This window comes from Salvelinus namaycush, unplaced genomic scaffold (genome assembly GCF_016432855.1).
Source record: "Salvelinus namaycush isolate Seneca unplaced genomic scaffold, SaNama_1.0 Scaffold2420, whole genome shotgun sequence".
Lineage (NCBI taxonomy): Eukaryota > Metazoa > Chordata > Actinopteri > Salmoniformes > Salmonidae > Salvelinus > Salvelinus namaycush.
In genome coordinates this window covers 6,625-20,847 of record NW_024059254.1, presented here as the reverse complement: position 1 = coordinate 20,847, position 14,223 = coordinate 6,625, and the positions used below count along the sequence as shown (strand labels likewise).

At 44.3% G+C, this 14,223-nt stretch overlaps 1 long non-coding RNA gene across 1 annotated transcript; it reads left to right on the top strand.

Annotated features, from left to right (window-relative positions):
* The first annotated feature begins 547 nt into the window (after positions 1-547).
* LOC120038880 lies at positions 548-13,784 on the top strand. The gene is made up of 4 exons (XR_005475234.1): positions 548-622; positions 4,308-4,388; positions 11,771-11,824; positions 13,683-13,784. It is a non-coding gene; the product is annotated as an uncharacterized LOC120038880 (long non-coding RNA).
* The last annotated feature ends 439 nt before the right edge of the window (positions 13,785-14,223 follow it).

Here is a 14,223-nt window from a genome sequence, read left to right as displayed (position 1 = left end):
TTGAGCCTGGGCTGTGCATCTGGGATCAGTATGCTTGTAAACCATGGCATCCCTCCTCCCCCTCCTCCTCCTCCTCCTCCCCCTCCTCCTCCTCCTCCTACCACAGCTCTCACTGGCCCAGGAATGTGTAAAACGACAGGAATGTGTAAAACGACAGGAATGTGTAAAAATGCAAAGCCCCCAGAATAAGAAGAATGCGTTGATGAGATGTACAGTATACTATTTTACCCACAGCAGTAGGACTATACAATGGCTGAGTCCATAGCGCCCTGGCTGAGTCCATAGCGCCCTGGCTGAGTCCATAGCGCCCTGGCTGAGTCCATAGCGCCCTGGCTGAGTCCATAGCGCCCTGGCTGAGTCCATAGCGCCCTGGCTGAGTCCATAGCGCCCTGGCTGAGTCCATAGCGCCCTGGCTGAGTCCATAGCGCCCTGGCTGAGTCCATAGCGCCCTGGCTGAGTCCATAGCTCACTTCTTATTGTGTATTTATTCATTATTTAGAATTCTTGCTTAATTGTAAACATGTGTATTTTGTGTTTCTCTCCGTCTCTCAGTTATCTGCCCTGGTTTGAGATCTATTACAAGCTCCTGAACACGCTAGCAGATTACCTAACCACAAACCAGGTAAGATATCTGTACACTACTTCTTTAAGACATGTGGCATTTAATAAGGAGAGAGAGAGAGAGAGAGAGAGAGAGAGAGAGAGAGAGAGAGAGAGAGAGAGAGAGAGAGAGAGAGAGAGAGAGAGAGAGAGAGAGAGAGAGAGAGAGAGAGAGAGAGAGAGAGAGAGAGAGAGAGAGAGAGAGAGAGAGAGAGAGAGAGAGAGAGAGAGAGAGAGAGAGAGAGAGACTCTTGATGATTTACTGGAAAACAACAAACTGTTTAGGAATACACACATGAACATGCACACACTTCGGCTAACTATTTCCCCTGACAATAAACTGAGGGGGAAGGAGAGAGCATTGAGGAGGAGGGAGGGCGAAGGAGAGAGCATTGAGGAGGAGGGAGGGAGAAGGAGAGAGCATTGAGGAGGAGGGAAGGAGAGAGCATTGAGGAGGAGGGAGGGAGAAGGAGAGAGCATTGAGGAGGAGGGAAGGAGAGAGCATTGAGGAGGAGGAGGGAGAAGGAGAGAGCATTGAGGAGGAGGGAAGGAGAGAGCATTGAGGAGGAGGGAGGGAGAAGGAGAGAGCATTGAGGAGGAGGGAAGGAGAGAGCATTGAGGAGGAGGGAAGGAGAGAGCATTGAGGAGGAGGGAGGGAGAAGGAGAGAGCATTGAGGAGGAGGGAGGGAGAAGGAGAGAGCATTGAGGAGGGAAGGAGAGAGCATTGAGGAGGGAAGGAGAGAGCATTGAGGAGGGAAGGAGAGAGCATTGAGGAGGGAAGGAGAGAGCATTGAGGAGGAGGGAAGGAGAGAGCATTGAGGAGGAGGGAAGGAGAGAGCATTGAGGAGGAGGGAAGGAGAGAGCATTGAGGAGGAGGGAAGGAGAGAGCATTGAGGAGGAGGGAAGGAGAGAGCATTGAGGAGGAGGGAAGGAGAGAGCATTGAGGAGGAGTGAGGGAGAGAGCATTGAGGAGGAGTGAGGGAGAGAGCATTGAGGAGGAGTGAGGGAGAGAGCATTGAGGAGGAGTGAGGGAGAGAGCATTGAGGAGGAGGGAGGGAGAAGGAGAGAGCATTGAGGAGGAGGGAGGGAGAGAGCATTGAGGAGGAGGAGGAGGGAGAAGGAGAGAGCATTGAGGAGAAGGGAGGGAGAAGGAGAGAGCATTGAGGAGGAGGGAAGGAGAGAGCATTGAGGAGGAGGGAGGGAGAAGGAGAGAGCATTGAGGGAGAAGGGATTGGTTGTGAGCTGGAACTAAGGAGCGCCATGTATCTCTACTTCCTCAACACTGCTGAGGGAGGCATGAAGGAGACCGAGCCTCCCTAATACACACACGTAGGGTCAGAGGGCACAGGAAACTGACCATGTCATGCAACATTTCAACCAATCGGGAGTGCTAACCGTCATTATCCTGACCTGCTTCTCTAATATTTAATTGTTTATTATTTTTATATTTTAGTTATTGTATATTATATATTATTTACTCCTCAATGCTCTCTCCTAGTTTATATGCCATTCAACAGAACAATTTCTGGGTTCTTTGAATGGTCCTCCTGAAATCTCTGATCACTTGGGTGGATCTGAACTACATTAGTGTAAATATGGATGAATGTGTTTGACGCATGTCATTTCCAGTCAAAACAAAAGGAGAGCACAAGTATGAAGGCTATTTTCTGTAAAATAATAACTCCTTTGTTTGTGTGAACATTTCTGTGTTCATCTTTATTTCTGCTCTGAAGCGGAGAGATCGAGAGCGAGCGAGAAAGAGAGAGAGAGAGAGAGAGAGAGAGAGAGAGGAGGGATTCAGAAAGAGAAGATAGATGGGGTGTGTGTGTGTTGGGGAAGTGAAGTGTCGGTGTGCATGGTTTGGTTTATATTTACCCTGCCGTAGCAAGGCGATGGAGGGACGTTGACAGATGAGGGTTTAGGACCAGGGGTAAATGAAGTGTTTCCTCAGGCTCAGCTCTGTTACTGACCATGCGTGTGAGCATTCAGCATCTCATGACAGGAGGCTGTTCAATCGTACACTCTCTCTCACTGTCTCACACACACACTCACACACTCTCTCTCTCTGTCTCTCTCTGTCTCTCTCTGTCTCTCTCTGTCTCTCTCTGTCTCTCTCTGTCTCTCTCTGTCTCTCTCTGTCTCTCTGTCTCTGTGTGTGTTAAAGCTCCACCATTGAAAGCTGCCAATCAGAGACAAAAATGGCCTTGAGACAACAACAAAAAAATCATATACAATAGACTGTGTCTTAGTAACTATGCAACTTAGTAACTATGTCTTAGTAACTGTCTTAGTAAATATGCAATTATGTCTTTGTAGCTGTCTTAGTTACCATGTCTACTAACTATGCAATTATGTCTTAGTAACTTTGCAACTTAGTCTTAGTAACTATGCAACTATGTCTTAGTAACCATGTCTTAGTAACTATGTCTTAGTAACTATGCAACTATGTCTTAGTAACTATGTCTTAGTAACCATGTCTTAGTAACTATGCAATTATGTCTAAGTAACTATGTCTTAGTAACTATGCATTTGTCTTAGTAACTATGTCTTAGTAACTATGCAAGTATGTCTTAGTAACTAGGTGTTATTAAATATGTCTTAGTAACTATGTCTTAGTAACTGTCTTAGTAACTATGCAAGTATGTCTTAGTAACTGTTATTAACTATGTCTTAGTAACTATGTCTTTAACTGTCTTAGTAACTATGCAAGTATGTCTTAGTAACTATGTCTTAGTAACTATGTCTTAACTATGCAAGTGTGTCTTAGTAACTATGTCTTAGTAACTATGCATTTGTCTTAGTAACTATGTCTTAGTAACCATGTCTTAGTAACTATGCAATTATGTCTTCGTAACTTTGCAACTTAGTCTTAGTGACTATGTCTTAGTAACTATGCAACTATGTCTTAGTAACTATGTCTTAGTAACTATGCAATTATGTCTAAGTAACTATGTCTTAGTAACTGTCTTAGTAACTATGCAAGTATGTCTTAGTAACTATGTCTTAGTAACTGTGTTAGTAACTATGTCTTAGTAACCATGTCTTAGTAACCATGTCTTAGTAACTATGCAATTATGTCTTAGGAACTATGTCTTAGTAACTATGTCTTAGTAACTGTTATTAACTATGTCTTAGTAACTATGTCTTAGTATAACTATGCAATTATGTCTTAGTAACTGTCTTAGTAACTATGTCTTAGTATAACTATGCAATTATGTCTTAGTTAATAACACAGTTACTATGTCTTAGTATAACTATGCAATTATGTCTTAGTTAATAACACAGTTACTATGTCTTAGTATAACTATGCAATTATGTCTTAGTAACCAGTCATAGTAACTACAGTGCCTTAAGAAAGTATTGGGTGGTGGACCATTCTTGATGCACACAGGGAAACTGTTGAGCGTGAAAAACCCAGCAGCGTTGCAGTTCTTGACACACTACCATACCCTGTTCAAAAGGCACTTAAATATTTTGTCTTGCCCTTTCTCCCTCTGAATGGAACACATACACAATCCATGCTTCAAGGCGTTTAAAATTATTATTTTACCTGTCTCCTCCCCTCCATCTACACTGATTTAAAGTGGATTTATCAGTTGACGTCAATAAGGGATCATAGCTTTCACCTGGATTCACCTGGTGTTTTGTATATATATCTGACACACGATTTTACATTTGGATAATTCTTATTGTGGTGTGTTTTTCAGGAGAATGAGCTGAATGACATGCTGAACTCTCTGTACAGTCTGCCGGTGCCAAAGCCTTTCACCCCCGTCAACCTGAGTGTGGTAGGTACAGTAGGACTCCTGGAGAGAAGAGGGGGGACGGAGGGAGGACAGGAGAGGGGGGACGGAGGGAGGACAGGAGAGGGGGAACGGAGGGAGGACAGGAGAGGGGGAACGGAGGGAGGACAGGAGAGGGGGAACGGAGGGAGGACAGGAGAGGGGGAACGGAGAGAGGACAGGAGAGGGGGAACAGAGGGAGGACAGGAGAGGAGAGGGGGAACAGAGGGAGGACAGGAGAGGAGAGGGGGAACAGAGGGAGGACAGGAGAGGAGAGGGGAAACGGAGGGAGGACAGGAGAGGAGAGGGGAAACGGAGGGAGGACAGGAGAGGGGGGAAAGGGGGAACGGAGGGAGGACAGGAGAGGGGGAACGGAGGGAGGACAGGAGAGGGGGAACGGAGGGAGGACAGGAGAGGGGGAACGGAGGGAGGACAGGAGAGGAGAGGGGAAACGGAGGGAGGACAGGAGAGGAGAGGGGAAACGGAGGGAGGACAGGAGAGGGGGGAAAGGGGGAACGGAGGGAGGAGGACAGGAGAGGGGGGAAAGGGGGAACGGAGGGAGGACAGGAGAGGGGGGAAAGGGGGAACGGAGGGAGGACAGGAGAGGGGGGAAAGGGGGAACGGAGGGAGGACAGGAGAGGGGGAACGGAGGGAGGACAGGAGAGGGGGAACGGAGGGAGGACAGGAGAGGGGGAACGGAGGGAGGACAGGAGAGGGGGAACGGAGGGGGAACGGAGGGAGAACAGGAGAGGGGGAACAGAGGGAGGACAGGAGAGGAGAGGGGAAACGGAGGGAGGACAGGAGAGGGGGGAAAGGGGGAACGGAGGGAGGACAGGAGAGGGGGAACGGAGGGAGGACAGGAGAGGGGGAACGGAGGGAGGACAGGAGAGGGGGAACGGAGGGAGGACAGGAGAGGGGGAACGGAGGGGGAACAGGAGAGGGAGAATGGAGGGAGAATGGAGGGAGAATGGAGGGAGAATGGAGGGAGAATGGAGGGAGAATGGAGGGAGAATGGAGGGAGAATGGAGGGAGAATGGAGAGGGAGAACGGATGGAGTGGAGGGAGGACAGGAGAGGGGGAACAGAGGGAGGACAGGAGAGGGGGAACAGAGGGAGGACAGGGGAGGGGGAACGGAGGTAGGAGAGGAGGAGAGAGAGTTAAAGGAGAGCCAGGATAAGGAAGATAGGAGTGAGATAAGTGAGGAGAAGGGGCTGACACTTTGTTTAGAAACACAAGTGGTCTGTGGGATAAGCCTTAGATGGACGTCTGTTAGCCTAATGGCCGCTTTCGCAACTCATCATGTCTCCTAGTTATCCCGGGTAGAAACATCCTAACAACCAACTGGCCGTCAAACACAGGTCTTGTTTTACTTACGCCTGACACTATCTCACAGAGGATTACTGGACAAATATAACACTTATTTTGAAATCTCTCCATTTCCATAACTGTGCCTTAAAGGGGCCATCTGGAGTTGTTACATACATTTTTGGAATGACAAATGATTGATATGTACCCATTTGATTCTTGAGGAATATAACTTCTAAATGCCTCAGGAGCTTTAATGGTCGTCCCCCATCAGAACCCAAAATAAAAGCTTGTTTTTCTCCAGTGTTTGTTATTAACAAAGTCAATGTAAACAAACACTATATAGACTCACAATGTTTTTTTTTTTACTATCATTTTTATGTCATGGATGGTCACTAATTGCGTCAGTAGCTCTGTCTATGAATTAGAAAGTGGTGACATTTCTCCAGCACCATATCTCAGTTTTTTACCGAAACAGTGGCGGGGAATGGGCTTTGTTATTGTTTCAACTGCTAATTGTGGCTTTAAATTGATGGGGAAAACAGAGGTTTTAAAGTCCAAAAAAAGCTGCTTTTATTGTTGTAAAATGTAGTCTCTTTGTTATTCTGCATGATTACTGTATTGTGTTGTAAAAGAAGGCAGCTATTCTTTACAGTAGACTAAGACTTAAAACAGTTAGCCTCTCCTTGGCTGTAATGTCTAAAGGTTATACAATTATACAGTTCAATTTATTCCAGTTGTCTTTTATTAACCAATAAATACATTGATAAGAAAGAAAGATTCAGTTGGATTCTGAAGCAACATGAGGAGGAGGAATACAATTTATTCTGTTTTTTAGTTTGGCACGCTTGTAATCAACTTTTATTTTTCATTACCAAGGTTAATTGAGAAAACCCCCCGAGAGGAGAGGTTAGGCTTCAACTATTAAATTGATGAAGCAGAATCTTCCACAAGATATTTTATTTTTATCATGGCTGCCAAGATAAAAAAAAAAGCCAGATCATTGTCCCCTTTCAAGTGTGAATTCTGTTTTGCTCTCTATCTCTCTCTCTCTCTCTCTCTCTCTCTCTCTCTCTCTCTCTCACTGTGAAGACAGCACTGTTGCATATAGCCACTGGGCAAGTACTGAAAGATGCACCAAGCCAGCAGCCGGTGAGTGCAGGAGAAGATTGAGTGAACGAAAGAGCGGGAAGAAAAAGGAGGGAGGAGAGGGAGAGAGAGAGAGATGTGAAATGTTAAAACCGCTGCTGCTGCTGCTACTCTAACCGCATGGGAGCTGAGGCTTTTCCAATTTGGCCAAATAAGCCTGTCTGTCTTTTAAAATCTCACAAACACACAAACCTATCCTGGGCCTTGGAGTCGGGTTTCTTCTTCTCTGGAAAACAATCAAACTGAGTGAATGATTAATGGTGTTCCATTGTACTGTATTCTCTTCCCGAATATCAGAAGTCTCTTTTATGGTGCATGTTTAAAGCAAAGGCAATTGTGCTCAGAAAGTCTCCTTGATGCCTTTCCCGTTAACCCACATTTCATGTTTTTATATAAACATTGCTTTGAAAAAAATTACAGATAAGCAAACACACACACACACACACACACACAGAGCGAGGGCCTGGGACTGATGGAACTGAACTGAGGACGCACACACACACACACACACACACACACACACACACACACACACACACACACACGCGCAAACAAATGTGCGTGTGTTCTCAATGATTGTGCTGTGCCATGGGTTTATCAAGCAACAGTAATCCACCATTAAGATATCACAGACTCCAAGGCAGAACGTAGTGTACCACGACTCAACCATAGAAATCAGGCTGCATCATTCATTTAGGTGAATTGTCATCAGACAGTGTTTGTGAGGACTGTAGATTTGACCTTTGGTCCCTTTTTCCAGGTGAGATGTTTTATGGGTGTTGTAGTTTTGACCTGTGCTAGGTGGTGGTCTCTGTCTTTTCTCTCTTCTAAGGAGTCAAAACGCTGGGGCTATGTTATCTGGAGTGGGGTTTAGTGTGTGTGTGTGTTTCTGTCGTCATATGACGTGTGTAATAACGTCTCAAATAAAGAGTGTGATTTAGTGTGTGTGTGTGTGTGTGTGTGTGTGTATATATATATATATGTGCTTGTATGAATGTGTGTCTGTCGTCATATGACGTGTGTAATAACGTCTCAAATATAGTGTGATTTAGTGTGTGTGTGTGTGTGTGTGTGTGTGTGTGTGTGTGTGTGTGTGTGTGTGTGTGTGTGTGTGTGTGTGTGTGTGTGTGTGTGTGTGTGTGTGTGTGTATATATATATGTGCTTGTATGAATGTGTGTCTGTCGTCATATGACGTGTGTAATAACGTCTCAAATATAGTGTGATTTAGTGTGTGTGTGCAGTCTATGGTCTCCTACCTGCTCTGTCCCTCTCTCAGGCGTCTTTGATCCAAACAGTCACAACCTGCTCTGGTTTCCCAAAGTGAGACAGGCAGCTCTCTGATCCTCTCAGCAACCTGTGTATATATGTGTGTGTGTGTGTGTGTGTGTGTGTGTGTGTGTGTGTGTGTTTTGCTTGTACCCTTTAATACTGAAATAAAGACTTTGTTTCCTACCAGAGAGCTCACCTCATCTTACATCTATAGGGATCAGGTTTGTGTGTGTGTGTGTGTGTGTGTGTGTGTGTGTGTGTGTGTGTGTCAGTGCTACCCTCCTAGCTGTCAGTACAGACGGAAGCTCAATAATTCCCACAGAAGAATAGATGAGGATTCATAAGTTTTCTCTCTCGCTCTCTCTCTCTCTCTGAGTGACGTGCTACTCTACGTTGCTGACCCTGTCCTCTCTCTCTCTCTCTCTCTCTCTCTCTCTCTCTCTCTCTCTCTCTCTCTCTCTCTCTCTCTCTCTCTGTCTCTGTCTCTGTCTCTGTCTCTGTCTCTCTCTCTGTCTCTCTCTCTGTCTCTCTCTCTCTGTCTCTCCCTGCTCTCTCTCTCTCAATTCAATTTCAATTCAATTCAAGGGGCTTTATTGGCATGGGAAACATGTGTTAACATTGCCAAAGCAAGTGAGGTAGATATTATACAAAAGTGAAATAAACAATACAAATTAACAGTAAACATTACAACTACAGAAGTTTCAAAACAATAAAGACATTACAAATGTTATATTATATATATACAGTGTTGTAACAATGTACAAATGGTTAAAGCACACAAGTTAAAATAAATAAGCATAAATATGGGTTGTATTTACAATGGTGTTTGTTCTTCACTGGTTGCCCTTTTCTTGTGGCAACAGGTCACAAATCTTGCTGCTGTGATGGCACACTGTGGAATTTCTCCCAGTAGATATGGGAGTTTATCAAAATTGGATTTGTTTTCAAATTCTTTGTGGATCTGTGTAATCTGAGGGAAATATGTCTCTCTAATATGGTCATACATTGGGCAGGAGGTTAGGAAGTGCAGCTCAGTTTCCACCTCATTTTGTGGGCAGTGTGCACATAGCCTGTCTTCTCTTGAGAGCCATGTCTGCCTACGGCGGCCTTTCTCAATAGCAAGGCTATGCTCACTGAGTCTGTACATAGTCAAAGCTTTCCTTAAGTTTGGGTCAGTCACAGTGGTCAGGTATTCTGCCACTGTGTACTCTCTGTTTAGGGCCAAATAGCATTCTAGTTTGCTCTGTTTTTTTGTTAATTCTTTCCAATGTGTCAAGTAATTATCTTTTTGTTTTCTCATGATTTGGTTGGGTCTAATTGTGCTGTTGTCCTGGGGCTCTGTGGGGTGTGTTTGTGTTTGTGAACAGAGCCCTAGGACCAGCTTGCTTAGGGGACTCTTCTCCAGGTTCATCTCTCTGTAGGTGATGGCTTTGTTATGGAAGGTTTGGGAATCGCTTCCTTTTAGGTGGTTGTAGAATTTAACGGCTCTTTTCTGGATTTTGATAATTAGTGGGTATCGGCCTAATTCTGCTCTGCATGCATTATTTGGTGTTCTACGTTGTACACGGAGGATATTTTTGCAGAATTCTGCATGCAGAGTCTCAATTTGGTGTTTGTCCCATTTTGTGAAATCTTGGTTGGTGAGCGGACCCCAGACCTCACAACCATAAAGGGCAATGGGCTCTATGACTGATTCAAGTATTTTTAGCCAGATCCTAATTGGTATGTTGAAATTTATGTTCCTTTTGATGGCATAGAAGGCCCTTCTTGCCTTGTCTCTCAGATCGTTCACAGCTTTGTGGAAGTTACCTGTGGTGCTGATGTTTAGGCCGAGGTATGTATAGTTTTTTGTGTGCTCTAGGGCAACGGTGTCTAGATGGAATTTGTGGTCCTGGTGACTGGACCTTTTTTGGAACACCATTATTTTGGTCTTACTGAGATTTACTGTCAGGGCCCAGGTCTGACAGAATCTGTGCAGAAGATCTAGGTGCTGCTGTAGGCCCTCCTTGGTTGGTGACAGAAGCACCAGATCATCAGCAAACAGTAGACATTTGACTTCGGATTCTAGTAGGGTGAGACCGGGTGCTGCAGACTGTTCTAGTGCCCGCGCCAATTCGTTGATATATATGTTGAAGAGGGTGGGGCTTAAGCTGCATCCCTGTCTCACCCCACGACCCTGTGTGAAGAAATGTGTGTGTTTTTTGCCAATTTTAACCGCACACTTGTTGTTTGTGTACATGGATTTTATAATGTCGTATGTTTTACCCCCAACACCACTTTCCATCAATTTGTATAGCAGACCCTCATGCCAAATTGAGTCGAAGGCTTTTTTGAAATCAACAAAGCATGAGAAGACTTTGCCTTTGTTTTGGTTTGTTTGGTTGTCAATTAGGGTGTGTAGGGTGAATACATGGTCTGTTGTACGGTAATTTGGTAAAAAGCCAATTTGACATTTGCTCAGTACATTGTTTTCATTGAGGAAATGTACGAGTCTGCTGTTAATGATAATGCAGAGGATTTTCCCAAGGTTACTGTTGACGCATATTCCACGGTAGTTATTGGGGTCAAATTTGTCTCCACTTTTGTGGATTGGGGTGATCAGTCCTTGGTTCCAAATATTGGGGAAGATGCCAGAGCTAAGGACGATGTTAAAGAGTTTTAGTATAGCCAATTGGAATTTGTTGTCTGTATATTTGATCATTTCATTAAGGATACCATCAACACCACAGGCCTTTTTGGGTTGGAGGGTTTTTATTTTGTCCTGTAACTCATTCAAGGTAATTGGAGAATCCAGTGGGTTCTGGTAGTCTTTAATAGTTGATTCTAGGATTTGTATTTGATCATGTATATGTTTTTGCTCTTTATTCTTTGTTATAGAGCCAAAAAGATTGGAGAAGTGGTTTACCCATACATCTCCATTTTGGATAGATAATTCTTCGTGTTGTTGTTTGTTTAGTGTTTTCCAATTTTCCCAGAATTGGTTAGAGTCTATGGAGTCTTCAATTACATTGAGCTGATTTCTGACGTGCTGTTCCTTCTTTTTCCGTAGTGTATTTCTGTATTGTTTTAGTGATTCACCATAGTGAAGGCGTAGACTCAGGTTTTCCGGGTCTCTATGTTTTTGGTTGGACAGGTTTCTCAATTTATTTCTTAGATTTTTGCATTCTTTATCAAACCATTTGTCATTGTTGTTCATTTTCTTCGGTTTTCTATTTGAGATTTTTGGATTTGATAGGGAAGCTGAGAGGTCAAATATACTGTTAAGATTTTCTACTGCCAAGTTTACACCTTCACTATTGCAGTGGAACATTTTACCCAGGAAGTTGTCTAAAAGGGATTGAATTTGCTGTTGCCTAATTGTTTTTTGGTAGGTTTCCAAACTGCATTCCTTCCATCTATAGCATTTCTTAATGTTACTCAGTTCCTTTGGCTTTGATGCCTCATGATTGAGTATTGCTCTGTTCAAGTAGACTGTGATTTTGCTCTCTCTCTCTCTCTCTCTCTCTCTCTCTCTCTCTCTCTCTCTCTCTCTCTCTCTCTCTCTCTCTCTCTCTCTCTCTCTCTCTCTCTCTCTCTCTCTCTCTCTCTCTCTCTCTCTCTCGCTGAGTGACATGCTACTCTACGTTGCTGACCCTGTCCTCTCTCTCTCTGTGTGTTTCCTCAGCACTCCTACTTCATAACACCAGATATCAACGGCCTGCCCACCATCCCCGAGAGTGTAAGTCAACCAGCCTTCCCAGATCTAGAGCCTGTTGGATGAAATGATCATTGAAGTGTATTTATACGCTGAACAAAAATATAAACGCAACATTCAACAATTACAAAGATTTTACTGAGTTGCAGTTCATATAAGGAAGTCCGTCAATTGAAATAAATTCATTCGGACCTAATCTATGGATTTCACATGACTGGGAATCTGTTGATGACACATTCCTTAAAAAAAGAAGGGAGGGGCATGGATCAGAAAACCAGTCCGTATCTGGTGTGACCAACATTTGCCTCACGCATCTCCTTTGCATAGAGTTAATCAGGCTGTTGATTGTGGAATATTGTCTCACTCCTCTTCGATGGCTGTGCGAAGTTGCTGGATTTTGGCAGGAACTGGAACATCGAACATGCTCAATGAGTGACATGTCTGGTGAGTATGCAGGCCATGGAGGAACTGGGGCATTTTCAGCTTCCAGGAATTGTGTCCAGATCCTTGTGACATGGGGCCGTGCTTTATCATGCTGAAACATGAGGTGATGGCGGCGGATGAACGGCACGACAGTGGACCTCAGGATCTTGTCACGGTATCTCTGTATATTCCAATTATATATTGCCATCGATAAAATGTAGTTTGTTGTCCATAGCTAATGCCTGTCCATACCATAACTCCACCGCCACCATGGGGCACTCTGTTCTCAACGTTAACAACAGCAAACCACTCTCCCACATAATGCCATACACGTGGTCTGCGGTTGTGAGGCCGTTTGGACGTACTGCCAAATTCTCTAAAATTACGTTGGAGGCGGATTATGGTAGACAAATTAACATTTAATTATCTGGCAACATTTTTGGTGGACACTCCTGCAGTCAGCATGCAAATTGCACGCTCCCTCAAAACTTGAGACATCTGAGGCACTGTGTTGTTTGACTAAACTGCACATTTTAGAGTGGCCTTTTATTGTCCCCAGCACAAGGTGCACTTGTGTAATAATCATGCTGTTTAATCATCTTCTTGATATGCCACATCTGTCAGGTGGATGGATTATCTTGGCAAAGGAGAAATGTTCACTAACAGGGATCTAAACACATTTTTGAGAGAAATAAGCTTCATCTGCGTATGGAACATTTCTGGGATCTTTTATTTCAGCTCGTTAAACATGGGACCAACACTTTACATGTTGCGTTTATATTTTTGTTCAGTGCAGTTGGAGAGTGCTGTGAAATACTGTAAACAAATGACCTACATTTGTGAAATGTGTTACTTCCTGGACTCAAAGGAAAGAGATATACATCCCTAATGCTTTGAGAAGTGTGTAGTTATCAAGTCAGACTTTATTTGTTGTGAACAGAGATCAACAATTGTTAAAGCAGGTGCAGTGAAATGCTTGTGTTTCTAGTTCCAGCAGTGCGGAGTACCAGGCGGTGGTCAGCTAGTGACCGTGTCTAAGGTGTAGGGTAGAGTACCAGGCGGTGGTCAGCTAGTGACCGTGTCTAATGTGCAGGGTAGAATTGTAGTGGGTCTAGGGTGTAGGGTAAGGTGAAGGTTATATGGTCCTTAACTAGCCTCTCAAAGCACTTCATGATGACAGTAGGGAGTGCTATGGGGCGGTAGTCATTTAGTTTGTCGGGAGCACACAGTCCTCGTGAGCGGCAGGGGCCCACGTCGGGAGGCTCTGTGTTTCTTGTCCTCGAAGCGTGTGAAGGTGTTTTAGCTTGTCCGAGAGAGAGGGGTCTGTGTCCGCGACGTGGCTTTCACTTTATCTGTATTTGTCTGTAGTCGTTGCCAAATAAGTCTTGTGTCTGAGCCGTTGAGCAGTTATGAAGTCACTGACTGTCTTGTCTCTCTTGCCCCCCCCCCCCCCCTCCAGAGGAACCTGACAGAGTATTTTGTGGCGGTGGACGTCAACAACATGCTACAGCTGTACGCCAGCATGCTGCACGAACGACGCATCATCATTACCTCAAGCAAGCTTAGCACTGTGAGTACCTCTTCATTAACACTGTGAGTACCTCTTCATTAACACTGTGAGTACCTCTTCATTAACACTGTGAGTACCTCTTCATTAACACTGTGAGTACCTCTTCATTAACACTGTGAGTACCTCTTCATTAACACTGAGTACCTCTTCATTAACACTGTGAGTACCTCTTCATTAACACTGTGAGTACCTCTTCATTAGCACTGTGAGTACCTCTTCATTAACACTGTGAGTACCTCTTCATTAACACTGTGAGTACCTCTTCATTAGCACTGTGAGTACCTCTTCATTAACACTGTGAGTACCTCTTCATTAACACTGTGAGTACCTCTTCATTAACACTGTGAGTACCTCTTCATTAACACTGTGAGTACCTCTTCATTAACACTGTGAGTACCTCTTCATTAGCACTGTGAGTACCTCTTCATTA